At 37.7% G+C, this 18669-nt stretch overlaps 1 long non-coding RNA gene across 1 annotated transcript in view; it reads right to left on the bottom strand.

The window, feature by feature from the left end:
- LOC135570240 (uncharacterized) overlaps window positions 1-3195 on the bottom strand; it is a 50977-nt gene extending 47782 nt beyond the window's left edge. The window contains exon 1 of the long non-coding RNA XR_010463464.1: window positions 2820-3195. This is a non-coding gene — a long non-coding RNA (uncharacterized LOC135570240). The remainder of the gene's footprint in view (window positions 1-2819) is intronic.
- Window positions 3196-18669: the final 15474 nt, after the last annotated feature.

Here is an 18669-nt window from a genome sequence, read left to right as displayed (position 1 = left end):
GCTCAGCTATGATCATTTATACATATAGACATTCAATACGAATACAGTAGACTTTGATAAATGTGGTCATATAGATATATTACATAGATATAGAGTAACATAGATATATTACATAGATATAGAGTAACATAGATATATTATATAGATATAGAGTAACATCGATATATTATATAGATATATTATATAGATATATTACATATATATAGTGTAACATAGATATATTATATAGATATAGAGTAACATAGATATATTATATAGATATAGAGTAACATAGATATATTACATAGATATATTACATAGATATATTACATAGATATATATATAGATATAACATAGATATATATATTATATAGATATATTACATAGATATATTATATGTTAGATATAAGTAACATAGATATATTATATAGATATAGAGTAACATAGATATATTACATAGATATAGAGTAACATAGATATATTATATAGATATAGTAACATAGTAACATAGATATATTATATATTATATAGATATGATCATTATATTATATAGATATAGAGTAACATTATATTACATAGATATAATACAGTAGATATTTGATAAATGATGGTATATAGATATATTTATACATATAGATATAGAGTAACATAGATATATTACATAGATATAGAGGAACATAGATATATTACATAGATATAGAGTAACATAGATATATTACATAGATATAGAGTAACATAGATATATTATATAGATATAGAGTAACATCGATATATTATATAGATATATTATATAGATATAGAGTAACATAGATATATTATATAGATATAGAGTAACATCGATATATTATATAGATATATTACATAGATATAGAGTAACATAGATATATTATATAGATATAGAGTAACATAGATATATTATATAGATATAGAGTAACATAGATATATTATATAGATATATTATATAGATATATTACATAGATATAGAGTAACATAGATGTATTATATAGATATAGAGTAACATAGATATATTATATAGATATATTACATAGATATAGAGTAACATAGATGTATTATATAGATATAGAGTAACATAGATATATTATATAGATATATTACATAGATATAGAGTAACATAGATGTATTATATAGATATAGAGTAACATAGATATATTATATAGATATAGAGTAACATAGATATATTACATAGATATAGAGTAACATAGATATATTATATAGATATAGAGTAACATAGATATATTATATAGATGTAGAGTAACATCGATATATTACATAGATATAGAGTAACATAGATATATTATATAGATATAGAGTAACATAGATATATTATATAGCTCAGCTATGATCATTTATACATATAGACATTCAATACGAATACAGTAGACTTTGATAAATGTGGTCATATAGATATATTACATAGATATAGAGTAACATAGATATATTACATAGATATAGAGTAACATAGATATATTATATAGATATAGAGTAACATCGATATATTATATAGATATATTATATAGATATATTACATATATATAGTGTAACATAGATATATTATATAGATATAGAGTAACATAGATATATTATATAGATATAGAGTAACATAGATATATTACATAGATATATTATATAGATATATTACATAGATATAGTGTAACATAGATATATTACATAGATATAGAGTAACATAGATATATTATATAGATATAGAGTAACATAGATATATTACATAGATATAGAGTAACATAGATATGTTACATAGATATAGAGTAACATCGATATATTACATAGATATAGAGTAACATCGATATATTACATAGATATAGAGTAACATAGATATATTACATAGATATAGAGTAACATAGATATATTATATAGATATAGAGTAACATCGATATATTATATAGATATATTACATATATATAGTGTAACATAGATATATTATATAGATATAGAGTAACATAGATATATTATATAGATATAGAGTAACATAGATATATTACATAGATATATTATATAGATATAGAGTAACATAGATATACATTATAGTGTCAAATGATTATAGACGTCACTGATTCTCTGTTCTCCCGGTCTCCGCGCTCATCATCACTACCTCCCGTTTGGACGGAAGAAAACAAGTCGTTCTGTTCTTCAGTTCCGGTAAACCCCCCCCCCCCCCCCCACGGTTTTTACAGACAACACAACATTAAATCCCCCCGGTTTTTACAGAGAACACAACATTAAATCCCCCCCGGTTTTTACAGACAACGTTTAATTTAAAAGCTCATGTCGAGACAAAGCCCAGAGAGCGTTAAGAGTGATGCAGCTGTCTCCGTGTTTTCATCTGCCCTATCTCCTCCTGCCTGAAATAACACATTAATCTCGATCAACAAAGACAAAACAGCTGAACCTCGGGAGTTTATCCAGAGACTATAAAGGGCATCAATATCCAGAGATGGCATTATGCTGATTAAAAAAACACTCAATAAATACACGTTATAAAACGGTATTAACCGTTTCCGCTACTCTATAAGCCTTAGCGTTTTCCCTTATGAATGTTGTTCCGGGGGCAGATCACTAAGCACCGCCACGAAGTCATCAAATCTGATTTTACACCCTAACCACTAATGCCTAACCTTATATTAAAGACTAAAGACTTGTTTTCATGAATCTGTACACTATAGCCAATGTTTACATTACAGCTGACCTATCTAAAGGGATGTACATGATATAGACCGTATAGACGGATACAGACCGAATTATGCTGCTACTAGACTATTAACAGATTCAGCGCGGGGAGGGTTCTGTGTGTATTTTCTTACCGTTTTACCGGAGACCTGGTGCTTCTAGTCGTGAAGTTCTGATCCAGATGATCTGTAGCCCTGGTTAGCCTTATGTTCCCAGACAAGACGACACGCGATTTACACCCCCCTCAAACTACCGAAAACAGTACAGTGGAGGTAACGAGCTCTAACGGGGATTTAGCGGTGGTTAGAGTGGAAAAATCAGGAACGCTCGAGCATCTCCCGGTAGACAGGACCGACTACAGCGCGCGAGAGAGAGATCAATCCGCTTCTATCGTCTGCCTGTGGAACTGCCTCACTCTCTCTATCCTCCTCTTCTGTCAGACACTCCCTTTCTCCCTATATCCTCCTCCTCTATCAGACACTCCCTTTCTCCCTCTATCCTCCTCTATCAGACACTCCCTTTCTCCCTCTATCCTCCTCCTCTATCAGACACTCCCTTTCTCCCTCTATCCTCCTCCTCTATCAGACACTCCCTTTCTCCCTCTATCCTCCGCCTCTATCAGACACTCCCTTTCTCCCTCTATCCTCCTCTTCTGTCAGACCTCCCTTTCTCCCTCTATCCTCCTCCTCTATCAGACACTCCCTTTCTCCCTCTATCCTCCTCCTCTATATAAGACTCTCCCTTTCTCCCCTCCTCCTCTATCAGACACTCCCTTTCTCCTCCTCTATCAGACCTCTATCCCTCCTCCCTCCCTCTATCCTCCTATCAGACACTCCCTTTCTCCCTCTATCCTCCTCCTCTATCAGACTCTCCCTTTCTCCCTCTATCCTCCTCCTCTATCAGACACTCCCTTTCTCCCTCTATCCTCCTCCTCTATCAGACTCTCCCTTTCTCCTTCTATCCTCTATCAGACCTCCCTTTCCTCTATCCTATCAGACACTCCCTTTCTCCCTCTATCCTCCTCCTCTATCAGACACTCCCTTTCTCCCCTCTACTCCCCCCCTCCCCTCTATCAGACTCTATCCTCCTCTATCAGACTTTCTCCCTCTATCCTCCTCCTCAGACACTCCCTTTCTCCCTCTATCCTCCTCCTCTCAGACACTTTCTCCCTCTATCCTCCTCCCTCTATCCTCCTCCTCTCAGACACTCTATCCCCTTTCTCCCTCTATCCTCCTCTTTCAGACACTCCCTTTCTCCTCTATCCCCCTCCTCTATCAGACTCTCCCTTTCTCCCTCTATCCCCTCCTCTATCAGACACTCCCTTCTCCCTCTATCCCCCTCCTCTATCAGACACTCCCTTTCTCCCTTTCTATCAGACACTCCCCTCCCTCTATCCTCCTCTATCAGACACTCCCTTTCTTCCCTATCCCCTCCTCTATCAGACACTCCCTTTCTCCCTCTATCCTCCTCCCTCTATCCTCCTCTATCAGACACTTTCTCCCTCTATCCTCCTCCTCTATCAGACTCTCCCTTTCTCCCTCTATCCTCCTCTATCAGACACTCCCTTTCTCCCTCTATCCTCCTCCTCTTTCAGACACTCACCCCTGTTTTCCCCGGGAGAGATCAGTGGCACCGCTCTGTTTGGTAGTCAAACACGGAGGAGGGAGGGAGGGAGGGGGAGCACCTGTATGGAAATCCCATCAGGCAAATGAAGCGACTGGCTGGAGTCAAACCTGAACAGTCTGGTCTGAAAGTCCGACTCTCACCCCGCCGCCATGACGTCAACAAGCTGCTATTTACCTTTCAAATATCAGACGGGAAGGAAGTGGGTCAAATAAACCAGACAGTTTGTACATCAAACGGCATCATATTCTGTACGTTTTACAGGTTAACTACACTACACTAGTTTAACAGGTTAACTACACTACACTAGTTTTACAGGTTAACTACACTACACTAGTTTTACAGGTTAACTACACTACACTAGTTTACAGGTTAACTACACTACACTAGTTTACAGGTTAACTACACTACACTAGTTTACAGGTTAACTACACTACACTAGTTTTATAGTGTTACCTACACTACACTAGTTTAACAGGTTAACTACACTACACTAGTTTTACAGGTTAACTACACTACACTAGTTTTACAGGTTAACTACACTACACCAGTTTAACAGGTTAACTACACTACACTAGTTTACAGGTTAACTACACTACACTAGTTTTACAGGTTAACTACACTACACTAGTTTAACAGGTTAACTACACTACACTAGTTTTACAGGTTAATTACACTAGTTTTACAGGTTAACTACACTAGTTTTATAGTGTTACCTACACTACACTAGTTTAACAGGTTAACTACACTACACTAGTTTTACAGGTTAACTACACTACACTAGTTTACAGGTTAACTACACTACACTAGTTTTACAGGTTAACTACACTACACTAGTTTACAGGTTAACTACACTACACTAGTTTTACAGGTTAACTACACTAGTTTTACAGGTTAACTACACTAGTTTTACAGGTTAACTACACTACACTAGTTTACAGGTTAACTACACTACACTAGTTTTACAGGTTAACTACACTACACTAGTTTTACAGGTTAACTACACTACACTAGTTTTACAGGTTAACTACACTACACTAGTTTTACAGGTTAACTACACTACACTAGTTTTACAGGTTAACTACACTACACTAGTTTTACAGGTTAACTACACAGGTTTTACACTACACTAGTTTTACAGGTTAACTACACTACACTAGTTTAACAGGTTAACTACACTACACTAGTTTAACAGGTTAACTACACTACACTAGTTTTACAGGTTAACTACAGGTTAACTACACTAGTTTTACAGGTTAACTACACTACACTAGTTTTACAGGTTAACTAGTTTTACAGGTTAACTACACTAGTTTTACAGGTTAACTACACTACACTAGTTTTACAGGTTTAACTACAGGTTAACTACACTAGTTTTACAGGTTAACTACACTACACTAGTTTACAGGTTAACTTACACTAGTTTACAGGTTAACTACACTAGTTTACAGGTTAACTACACTACACTAGTTTTACAGGTTAACTACACTACACTAGTTTTACAGGTTAACTACACTACACTAGTTTTACAGGTTAACTACACTAGTTTAACAGGTTAACTACACTAGTTTTACAGGTTAACGACACTAGTTTTACAGGTTAACTACACTACACTAGTTTATAGTGTTACCTACACTACACTAGTTTACAGGTTAACTACACTACACTAGTTTAACAGGTTAACTACACTACACTAGTTTAACAGGTTAACTACACTACACTAGTTTAACAGGTTAACTACACTACACTAGTTTTACAGGTTAACTACACTACACTAGTTTTACAGGTTAACTACACTACACTAGTTTTACAGGTTAACTACACTAGTTTACAGGTTAACTACACTACACTAGTTTTATATAGGCAGCTCAAGATACCAATTACAATGGTTAACTACACTACACTAGTTTTACAGGTTAACTACACTACACTAGTTTTATATAGGCAGCTCAAGATACCAATTACAATGGTTAACTACACTAGTTTACAGGTTAACTACACTACACTAGTTTTACAGGTTAACTACACTAGTTTACAGGTTAACTACACTACACTAGTTTTATATAGGCAGCTCAAGATACCAATTACAATGGTTAACTACACTGAACAAACAATATGCAATTAACATGCAACAAAGATTTTACTGAGTTACAGTTCATAAGGAAATCTGTCAATTCAAATAAATTCATTTGTACTTAATCTATGGATTTAACATGACTGGGAATACAGATTAAAACTCATGTTTCATTAGGCCCTGATCTATGGATTTAACATGACTGGGAATACAGATTAAAACTCATGTTTCATTAGGCCCTGATCTATGGATTTAACATGACTGGCAATACAGATTAAAACTCATGTTTCATTAGGCCCTGATCTATGGATTTAACATGACTGGCAATACAGATTAAAACTCATGTTTCATTAGGCCCTGATCTATGGATTTAACATGACTGGGAATACAGATTAAAACTCATGTTTCATTAGGCCCTGATCTATGGATTTAACATGACTGGGAATACAGATTAAAACTCATGTTTCATTAGGCCCTGATCTATGGATTTAACATGACATGACTGGGAATACAGATTAAAACTCATGTTTCATTAGTCCCTGATCTATGGATTTAACATGACTGGGAATACAGATTAAAACTCATGTTTCATTAGGCCCTGATCTATGGATTTAACATGACTGGGAATACAGATTAAAACTCATGTTTCATTAGGCCCTGATCTATGGATTTAACATGACTGGGAATACAGATTAAAACTCATGTTTCATTAGGCCCTTATCTATGGATTTAACATGACTGGGAATACAGATTAAAACTCATGTTTCATTAGGCCCTGATCTATGGATTTAACATGACTGGGAATACAGATTAAAACTCATGTTTCATTAGTCCCTTATCTATGGATTTAACATGACTGGGAATACAGATTAAAACTCATGTTTCATTAGGCCCTGATCTATGGATTTAACATGACTGGCAATACAGATTAAAACTCATGTTTCATTAGGCCCTGATCTATGGATTTAACATGACTGGGAATACAGATTAAAACTCATGTTTCATTAGGCCCTGATCTATGGATTTAACATGACTGGGAATACAGATTAAAACTCATGTTTCATTAGGCCCTGATCTATGGATTTAACATGACTGGGAATACAGATTAAAACTCATGTTTCATTAGGCCCTGATCTATGGATTTAACATGACTGGGAATACAGATTAAAACTCATGTTTCATTAGGCCCTGATCTATGGATTTAACATGACATGACTGGGAATACAGATTAAAACTCATGTTTCATTAGGCCCTGATCTATGGATTTAACATGACATGACTGGGAATACAGATTAAAACTCATGTTTCATTAGGTCCCTTATCTATGGATTTAACATGACTGGGAATACAGATTAAAACTCATGTTTCATTAGGCCCTTATCTATGGATTTAACATGACTGGGAATACAGATTAAAACTCATGTTTCATTAGGCCCTGATCTATGGATTTAACATGACATGACTGGGAATACAGATTAAAACTCATGTTTCATTAGGCCCTGATCTATGGATTTAACATGACTGGAATACAGATTAAAACTCATGTTTCATTAGGCCCTGATCTATGGATTTAACATGACTGGGAATACAGATTAAAACTCATTTTATTTGTCACATGCTGAATACAGCTTTTGTAGACCTTACAGCATAATGACATCACAACACTCCATAACGACATCACAATACCCCATAATGACATCACAATACTCCTTACCGTGAAACGCTTTACTTACAACGCAGTTTTAAGAAAATATAAACTAAGGTAAAATAATGTAATTAAAGAGCAACAACACAATAACAAGGTTATATTCAGGAGCTACGAGCAACAACACAATAACAAGGTTATATTCAGGAGCTACTGGTACCAGGTAGTAATGAGGCTATATTTATTTAACCAGGCAAGTCAGTTAAGAACAAATTCTTATTTATAATGACGGCCAACGCTGGGCCAATTGTGGGCCGCCCTGTGGGACTCCCGGCCAGATGTGATACAGCCTGGATCTGAACCAGGTAGTTCAGACCAAGAAGCATCACTGCAGTGAGATGCAGTGTCTTAGACCACAGTACCACTCGGGAGCCCTGTGTACTGGGGTTACCGGTACTGAGTCAATGTGCGGGGGTAAAGGTTAGTCGAGGTCATTTGTACATGTACAGAGCCTTCGGAAAGTATTCAGACCCCTTGACTTTTTCCACATTTTGTTACGTTACAGCCTTATTCTAAAATGTATTAAATAAATAAAAATCCTCATCAATCTACACACAATACCCCATAACGACCCATAATGACATCACAATACCCCGTAATGACATCACAATACCCCGTAATGACATCACAATACCCCGTAATGACATCACAATACCCCATAACGACATCACAACAGTCCATAACGACGTCACAATACCCCATAATGACACCACAATACCCCGTAATGACATCACAATACCCCATAATGACATCAGAACACCCCATAATGACATCACAATACCCCGTAATGACATCACAATACCCCATAATGACATCACAATACCCCGTAATGACATCACAATACCCCATAATGACATCACAATACCCCATAATGACATCACAATACCCCGTAACGACATCATAATACCCCGTTACAATACCCCATAATGACATCACAATACCCCATAATGACATCACAATACCCCGTAATGACATCACAATACCCCATAATGACATCACAATACCCGTAATGACATCACAATACCCCATAATGACATCACAATACCCCGTAACGACATCACAATACCCCGTCACAATACCCCATAATGACATCACAATACCCCATAATGACATCACAACACCCCATAACGACATCACAATACCCCGTAATGACATCACAACACCCCATAACGACGTCACAATACCCCGTAATGACATCACAATACCCCATAAGGACATCACAATACCCCATAATGACATCACAATACCCCATAATGACATCACAACACTCCATAACGACATCACAATACCCCGTAATGACATCACAATACCCCGTAATGACATCACAATACTCCATAACGACGTCACAATACCCCGTAACGACGTCACAATACCCCGTAATGACATCACAATACCCCATAATGACATCACAATACCCCATAATGACATCACAACACTCCATAACGACGTCACAATACCCCATAATGACATCACAATACCCCGTAATGACATCACAATACCCCATAACGACGTCACAATACCCCATAATGACATCACAATACCCCGTAATGACATCACAATACCCCGTAATGACATCACAATACCCCGTAATGACAAAGAGAAAACAAGGCTTTAGAACATTTAGCAAATTTGGTAAAACATTTTAACAGAAAAAGCTTCCTTACATAAGTATTCAGACCCTTTGCTATGAGACTCGAAATTGAGCTCAGGTGCATCCTGTTTCCATTGGTCATCCTTGAGATGTTCCTACAACTTGATTGGAGTCCACCGGTAATAAATTCAATTGATTGGACATGATTTAGAAAGACACACACCTGTCAAAATAAGGTCCCACAGTTGACAGTGCATGTCAGAGCCATGAGGTTGAAGGAATTATTCGTAGAGCTCCGAGACAGGATTGTGTCGAGGCACAGATCTGGGGAAGGGGACCAAAAGATTTCTGCAGTACTGAAGGTCCCCGAGAACACAGTGGCCTCCATCATTCTGCAGCATTGAAGGTCCCCGAGAACACAGTGGCCTCCATCATTCTGCAGCATTGAAGGTCCCCGAGAACACAGTGGTCTCCATCATTCTTAAATGGAAGAAGTTTGGAACCACCAAGACTCTTACTAGAGCTGGTTACCCGGCCAAACTGAGCAATCGATGGAGAAGGGCTTTGGTCAGGGAGGTGACTAAGAACCAGATGACAGAGCTCTCGAGTTCCTCTGTGGAGATGGGAGAACCAACCAGAAGGACAACCATCTCTGCAGCACTCGGCTACCGAGTGCCACAGTGGTCTAAGGCACTGCATCTCAGTACTAGAGGCGTCACTACAGACACCCAGGTTCGAATCCAGGCTGTATCACAACCGGCCGTGATTGGAAGTCCCATAAGGGCGGAGCACGTTGTCAGGTTTTTGCCCGGTGTCGTGCCGTCATTATAAATAAGAATTTGTTCTTAACTGACTTGTTCAATGAAATAAAAATAATAAAAAATGTTGAGATCCCGAGATCCTGTTCACGTGCCTTTCATCCTCCTTGTCCCCATGTTGCAAGGATCTGGACACAATTCCTGGAAGATGAATATGCTCTACTTCCTATTGAGCCTGTTTGGGATGCTCTGGATCGACGTGTAGGACAGCGTGTTCCAGTTCCTCCATACTCACCAGACATGTCACCTATTGAGCATGTTTGGGATGCTCTGGATCGACGTGTAGGACAGCGTGTTCCAGTTCCCCCATACTCACCAGACATGTCACCTATTGAGCATGTTTGGGATGCTCTGGATCGACGTGTAGGACAGCGTGTTCCAGTTCCCCCATACTCACCAGACATGTCACCTATTGAGCATGTTTTGGATGCTCTGGATCGACGTGTAGGACAGCGTGTTCCAGTTCCCCCATACTCACCAGATATGTCACCTATTGAGCATGTTTGGGATGCTCTGGATCGACGTGTAGGACAGCGTGTTCCAGTTCCCCCATACTCACCAGACATGTCACCTATTGAGCATGTTTGGGATGCTCTGGATCGACGTGTAGGACAGCGTGTTCCAGTTCCCCCATACTCACCAGACATGTCACCTATTGAGCATGTTTGGGATGCTCTGGATCGACGTGTAGGACAGCGTGTTCCAGTTCCTCCATACTCACCAGACATGTCACCTATTGAGCATGTTTGGGATGCTCTGGATCGACGTGTAGGACAGCGTGTTCCAGTTCCCCCATACTCACCAGACATGTCACCTATTGAGCCTGTTTGGGATGCTCTGGATCGACGTGTAGGACAGCGTGTTCCAGTTCCTCCATACTCACCAGACATGTCACCTATTGAGCCTGTTTGGGATGCTCTGGATCGACGTGTAGGACAGCGTGTTCCAGTTCCCCCATACTCACCAGACATGTCACCTATTGAGCATGTTTGGGATTCTCTGGATTGACGTGTAGGACAGCGTGTTCCAGTTCCTCCATACTCACCAGACATGTCACCTATTGAGCATGTTTGAGATGCTCTGGATCGACATGTAGGACAGCGTGTTCCAGTTCCCCCATACTCACCAGACATGTCACCTATTGAGCATGTTTGGGATGCTCTGGATCGACGTGTAGGACAGCGTGTTCCAGTTCCTCCATACTCACCAGACATGTCACCTATTGAGCATGTTTGGGATGCTCTGGATCGACGTGTAGGACAGCGTGTTCCAGTTCCCCCATACTCACCAGACATGTCACCTATTGAGCATGTTTGGGATGCTCTGGATCGACGTGTAGGACAGCGTGTTCCAGTTCCCCCATACTCACCAGACATGTCACCTATTGAGCATGTTTGGGATGCTCTGGATCGACGTGTAGGACAGCGTGTTCCAGTTCCTCCATACTCACCAGACATGTCACCTATTGAGCATGGGATGCTCTGGGTTTAATAAAGAGATTGGAGACATGAGGGTTTAATAAAGAAATAGGAGACATGAGGTTTTAATAAAGAGAGGAGACATGGAGAAATGAGGGTTTAATAAAGAGATTGGAGACATGGAGACATGAGGTTTTAATAAATAGATAGGAGACATGGAGACATGGAGAAATGAGGGTTTAATAAAGAGATAGGAGACATGGAGACATGAGGGTTTAATAAAGAGATTGGAGACATGAGGGTTTAATAAAGAGATAGGAGTCATGGAGACATGAGGGTTTAATAAAGAGATAGGAGACATGAGGGTTTAATAAAGAGATAGGAGACATGAGGGTTTAATAAAGAGATTGGAGACATGAGAGTTTAATAAAGAGATTGGAGACATGAGGGTTTAATAAAGAGATAGGAGACATGAGGGTTTAATAAAGAGATAGGAGACATGGAGACATGAGGGTTTAATAAAGAGATAGGAGACATGGAGACATGAGGGTTTAATAAAGAGATAGGAGACATGAGGGTTTAATAAAGAGATAGGATACATGAGGGTTTAATACAGAGATAGGAGACATGAGGGTTTAATAAAGAGATGGAGACATGAGGGTTTAATAAAGAGATAGGAGTCATGAGGGTTTAATAAAGAGATAGGAGACATGAGGGTTTAATAAAGAGATAGGAGACATGAGGGTTTAATAAAGAGATGGAGACATGAGGGTTTAATAAAGAGATAGGAGACATAAGGGTTTAATAAAGATATAGGAGACATTGAAACATGAGAGTTTAATAAAAGAGAGGAGACATGGAGACATGAGGTTTAATAAAGAGATAGGAGACATGAGGGTTTAATAAAGAGATAGGAGACATGAGGGTTTAATAAAGAGATAGGAGACATGGAGACATGAGGGTTTAATAAAGAGATAGGAGACATGGAGACATGAGGGTTTAATAAAGAGATAGGAGACATGAGGGTTTAATAAAGAGATAGGAGACATGAGGGTTTAATAAAGAGATAGGAGACATGGAGACATGAGGGTTTAATAAAGAGATAGGAGACATGAGGGTTTAATAAAGAGATAGGAGACATGAGGGTTTAATAAAGAGATAGGAGACATGGAGACATGAGGGTTTAATAAAGAGATAGGAGTCATGAGGGTTTAATAAAGAGATAGGAGACATGAGGGTTTAATAAAGAGATTGGAGACATGAGGGTTTAATAAAGAGATAGGAGTCATGAGGGTTTAATAAAGAGATAGGAGTCATGAGGGTTTAATAAAGAGATAGGAGACATGAGGGTTTAATAAAGAGATAGGAGACATGGAGACATGAGGGTTTAATAAAGAGATAGGAGACATGAGGGTTTAATAAAGAGATAGAGACATGAGGGTTTAATAAAGAGATAGGATACATGAGGGTTTAATAAAGAGATAGAGACATGAGGGTTTAATAAAGAGATAGGAGACATGAGGGTTTAATAAAGAGATTGGAGACATGAGGGTTTAATAAAGAGATTGGAGACATGAGGGTTTAATAAAGAGATAGGACACATGGAGACATGAGGGTTTAATAAAGAGATAGGACAGATGGAGACATGAGGGATTAATAAAGAGATTGGAGACATGAGGGTTTAATAAAGATATAGGAGACATGGAGACATGAGGGTTTAATAAAGAGATAGGAGACATGGAGACATGAGGGTTTAATAAAGAGATAGGATACATGAGGGTTTAATAAAGAGATGGGAGACATGAAGACATGAGGGTTTAATAAAGAGATAGGAGACATGGAGACATGAGGGTTTAATAAAGAGATAGGAGACATGGAGACATGAGGGTTTAATAAAGAGATTGGAGACATGAGAGTTTAATAAAGAGATTGGAGACATGAGGGTTTAATAAAGAGATAGGAGACATGAGGGTTTAATAAAGAGATAGGAGACATGAGGGTTTAATAAAGAGATAGGAGACATGGAGACATGAGGGTTTAATAAAGAGATAGGAGTCATGAGGGTTTAATAAAGAGAATGGAGACATGAGGGTTTAATAAAGAGATAGGAGACATGAGGGTTTAATAAAGAGATAGGAGACATGAGGGTTTAATAAAGAGATAGGAGACATGAGGGTTTAATAAAGAGAGAGACATGAGGGTTTAATAAAGAGACATGGAGACATGAGGGTTTAATAAAGAGATAGGAGACATGAGGGTTTAATAAAGAGATAGGAGACATGAGGGTTTAATAAAGAGAGAGACATGAGGGTTTAATAAAGAGATAGGAGTCATGAGGGTTTAATAAAGAGATAGGAGACATGAGGGTTTAATAAAGAGATTGGAGACATGAGGGTTTAATAAAGAGATTGGAGACATGAGGGTTTAATAAAGAGATTGGAGACATGAGGGTTTAATAAAGAGATAGGAGACATGAGGGTTTAATAAAGAGATAGGAGACATGGAGACATGAGGGTTTAATAAAGATAGGAGACATGGAGACATGAGGTTTAATAAAGAGATAGGAGACATGAGGGTTTAATAAAGAGATAGGATACATGAGGGTTTAATACAGAGATAGGAGACATGAGGGTTTAATAAAGAGATGGAGACATGAGGGTTTAATAAAGAGATAGGAGTCATGAGGGTTTAATAAAGACATAGGAGACATGAGGGTTTAATAAAGAGATAGGAGACATGAGGGTTTAATAAAGAGATGGAGACATGAGGGTTTAATAAAGAGATAGGAGACATAAGGGTTTAATAAAGATATAGGAGACATTGAAACATGAGAGTTTAATAAAGAGAGAGGAGACATGGAGACATGAGGGTTTAATAAAGAGATAGGAGACATGAGGGTTTAATAAAGAGATAGGAGACATGAGGGTTTAATAAAGAGATAGGAGACATGGAGACATGAGGGTTTAATAAAGAGATAGGAGACATGGAGACATGAGGGTTTAATAAAGAGATAGGAGACATGAGGGTTTAATAAAGAGATAGGAGACATGAGGGTTTAATAAAGAGATAGGAGACATGGAGACATGAGGGTTTAATAAAGAGATAGGAGTCATGAGGGTTTAATAAAGAGATAGGAGACATGAGGGTTTAATAAAGAGATTGGAGACATGAGGGTTTAATAAAGAGATAGGAGTCATGAGGGTTTAATAAAGAGATAGGAGACATGAGGGTTTAATAAAGAGATAGGAGACATGGAGACATGAGGGTTTAATAAAGAGATAGGAGACATGAGGGTTTAATAAAGAGATAGAGACATGAGGGTTTAATAAAGAGATAGGAGACATGAGGGTTTAATAAAGAGATAGAGACATGAGGGTTTAATAAAGAGATAGGAGACATGAGGGTTTAATAAAGAGACATGGAGACATGAGGGTTTAATAAAGAGAGGAGTCATGAGGGTTTAATAAAGAGATAGGAGACATGGAGACATGAGGGTTTAATAAAGAGATTGGAGACATGAGGGTTTAATAAAGAGATTGGAGACATGAGGGTTTAATAAAGAGATAGGACACATGGAGACATGAGGGTTTAATAAAGAGATAGGACAGATGGAGACATGAGGGTTTAATAAAGAGATTGGAGACATGAGGGTTTAATAAAGATATAGGAGACATGGAGACATGAGGGTTTAATAAAGAGATAGGAGACATGGAGACATGAGGGTTTAATAAAGAGATAGGATACATGAGGGTTTAATAAAGAGATGGGAGACATGAAGACATGAGGGTTTAATAAAGAGATAGGAGACATGGAGACATGAGGGTTTAATAAAGAGATAGGAGACATGGAGACATGAGGGTTTAATAAAGAGATAGGAGACATGAGGGTTTAATAAAGAGATTGGAGACATGAGAGTTTAATAAAGAGATTGGAGACATGAGGGTTTAATAAAGAGATAGGAGACATGAGGGTTTAATAAAGAGATAGGAGACATGAGGGTTTAATAAAGAGATAGGAGACATGAGGGTTTAATAAAGAGATAGAGACATGGAGACATGAGGGTTTAATAAAGAGATAGGAGTCATGAGGGTTTAATAAAGAGAATGGAGACATGAGGGTTTAATAAAGAGATAGGAGACATGAGGGTTTAATAAAGAGATAGGAGACATGAGGGTTTAATAAAAGAGAGACATGAGGGTTTAATAAAGAGATAGGAGACATGAGGGTTTAATAAAGAGACATGGAGACATGAGGGTTTAATAAAGAGATAGGAGACATGAGGGTTTAATAAAGAGATAGGAGACATGAGGGTTTAATAAAGAGATGGAGACATGAGGGTTTAATAAAGAGATAGGAGTCATGAGGGTTTAATAAAGAGATAGGAGACATGAGGGTTTAATAAAGAGATTGGAGACATGAGGGTTTAATAAAGAGATAGGACACATGGAGACATGAGGGTTTAATAAAGAGATAGGACAGATGGAGACATGAGGGTTTAATAAAGAGATTGGAGACATGAGGGTTTAATAAAGAGATAGGAGACATGGAGACATGAGGGTTTAATAAAGAGATTGGAGACATGAGGGTTTAATCAAGAGATTGGAGACATGAGGGTTTAATAAAGAGATAGGAGACATGAGGGTTTAATAAAGAGATAGGAGACATGGAGACATGAGGGTTTAATAAAGAGATAGGAGTCATGAGGGTTTAATAAAGAGAATGGAGACATGAGGGTTTAATAAAGAGATAGGAGACATGAGGGTTTAATAAAGAGATAGGAGACATGAGGGTTTAATAAAGAGATAGGAGACATGGAGACATGAGGGTTTAATAAAGAGATAGGAGTCATGAGGGTTTAATAAAGAGATAGGAGACATGAGGGTTTAATAAAGAGATAGGAGACATGGAGACATGAGGGTTTAATAAAGAGATAGGAGACATGGAGACATGAGGGTTTAATAAAGAGATAGGAGTCATGAGGGTTTAATAAAGAGAATGGAGACATGAGGGTTTAATAAAGAGATAGGAGACATGAGGGTTTAATAAAGAGATAGGAGACATGAGGGTTTAATAAAGAGAGAGACATGAGGGTTTAATAAAGAGATAGGAGACATGAGGGTTTAATAAAGAGACATGGAGACATGAGGGTTTAATAAAGAGATAGGAGACATGAGGGTTTAATAAAGAGATAGGAGACATGAGGGTTTAATAAAAGAGAGAGACATGAGGGTTTAATAAAGAGATAGGAGTCATGAGGGTTTAATAAAGAGATAGGAGACATGAGGGTTTAATAAAGAGATTGGAGACATGAGGGTTTAATAAAGAGATTGGAGACATGAGGGTTTAATAAAGAGATAGGACACATGGAGACATGAGGGTTTAATAAAGAGATAGGACAGATGGAGACATGAGGGTTTAATAAAGAGATTGGAGACATGAGGGTTTAATAAAGAGATAGGAGACATGGAGACATGAGGGTTTAATAAAGAGATTGGAGACATGAGGGTTTAATCAAGAGATTGGAGACATGAGGGTTTAATAAAGAGATAGGAGACATGAGGGTTTAATAAAGAGATAGGAGACATGGAGACATGAGGGTTTAATAAAGAGATAGGAGACATGAGGGTTTAATAAAGAGAGAGACATGAGGGTTTAATAAAGAGACATGGAGACATGAGGGTTTAATAAAGAGATAGGAGACATGAGGGTTTAATAAAGAGATAGGAGACATGAGGGTTTAATAAAGAGAGAGACATGAGGGTTTAATAAAGAGATAGGAGTCATGAGGGTTTAATAAAGAGATAGGAGACATGAGGGTTTAATAAAGAGATTGGAGACATGAGGGTTTAATAAAGAGATTGGAGACATGAGGGTTTAATAAAGAGATAGGACACATGGAGACATGAGGGTTTAATAAAGAGATAGGACAGATGGAGACATGAGGGTTTAATAAAGAGATTGGAGACATGAGGGTTTAATAAAGAGATAGGAGACATGGAGACATGAGGGTTTAATAAAGAGATAGGAGACATGGAGACATGAGGGTTTAATCAAGAGATTGGAGACATGAGGGTTTAATAAAGAGATAGGAGACATGAGGGTTTAATAAAGAGATTGGAGACATGAGGGTTTAATAAAGAGATAGGAGTCATGAGGGTTTAATAAAGAGAATGGAGACATGAGGGTTTAATAAAGAGATAGGAGACATGAGGGTTTAATAAAGAGATAGGAGACATGAGGGTTTAATAAAGAGATAGGAGTCATGAGGGTTTAATAAAGAGATAGGAGACATAGAGACATGAGGGTTTAATAAAGAGATGGAGACACGAGGGTTTAATAAAGAGATAGGAGACATGAGGGTTTAATAAAGAGATAGGAGACATGAGGGTTTAATAAAGAGATTGGAGACATGAGGGTTTAATAAAGAGATAGGAGACATGAGGGTTTAATAAAGAGATAGGAGACATGGAGACATGAGGTTTAATAAAGAGATAGGAGACATGAGGGTTTAATAAAGAGATAGGAGACATGGAGACATGAGGGTTTAATAAAGAGATTGGAGACATGAGGGTTTAATAAAGAGATAGGAGACATGGAGACATGAGGGTTTAATAAAGAGATAGGAGACATGGAGTCATGAGGGTTTAATAAAGAGATAGGAGACAAGGAGACATGAGGGTTTAATAAAGAGATGGAGACATGAGGGTTTAATAAAGAGATAGGAGACATGGAGACATGAGGGTTTAATAAAGAGA

The sequence above is a fragment of the Oncorhynchus nerka genome, unplaced genomic scaffold (genome assembly GCF_034236695.1).
Source record: "Oncorhynchus nerka isolate Pitt River unplaced genomic scaffold, Oner_Uvic_2.0 unplaced_scaffold_1011, whole genome shotgun sequence".
NCBI lineage: Eukaryota > Metazoa > Chordata > Actinopteri > Salmoniformes > Salmonidae > Oncorhynchus > Oncorhynchus nerka.
Note: the sequence above shows the minus strand (reverse complement) of the source record. Positions and strands in the feature narration are given on the sequence as shown.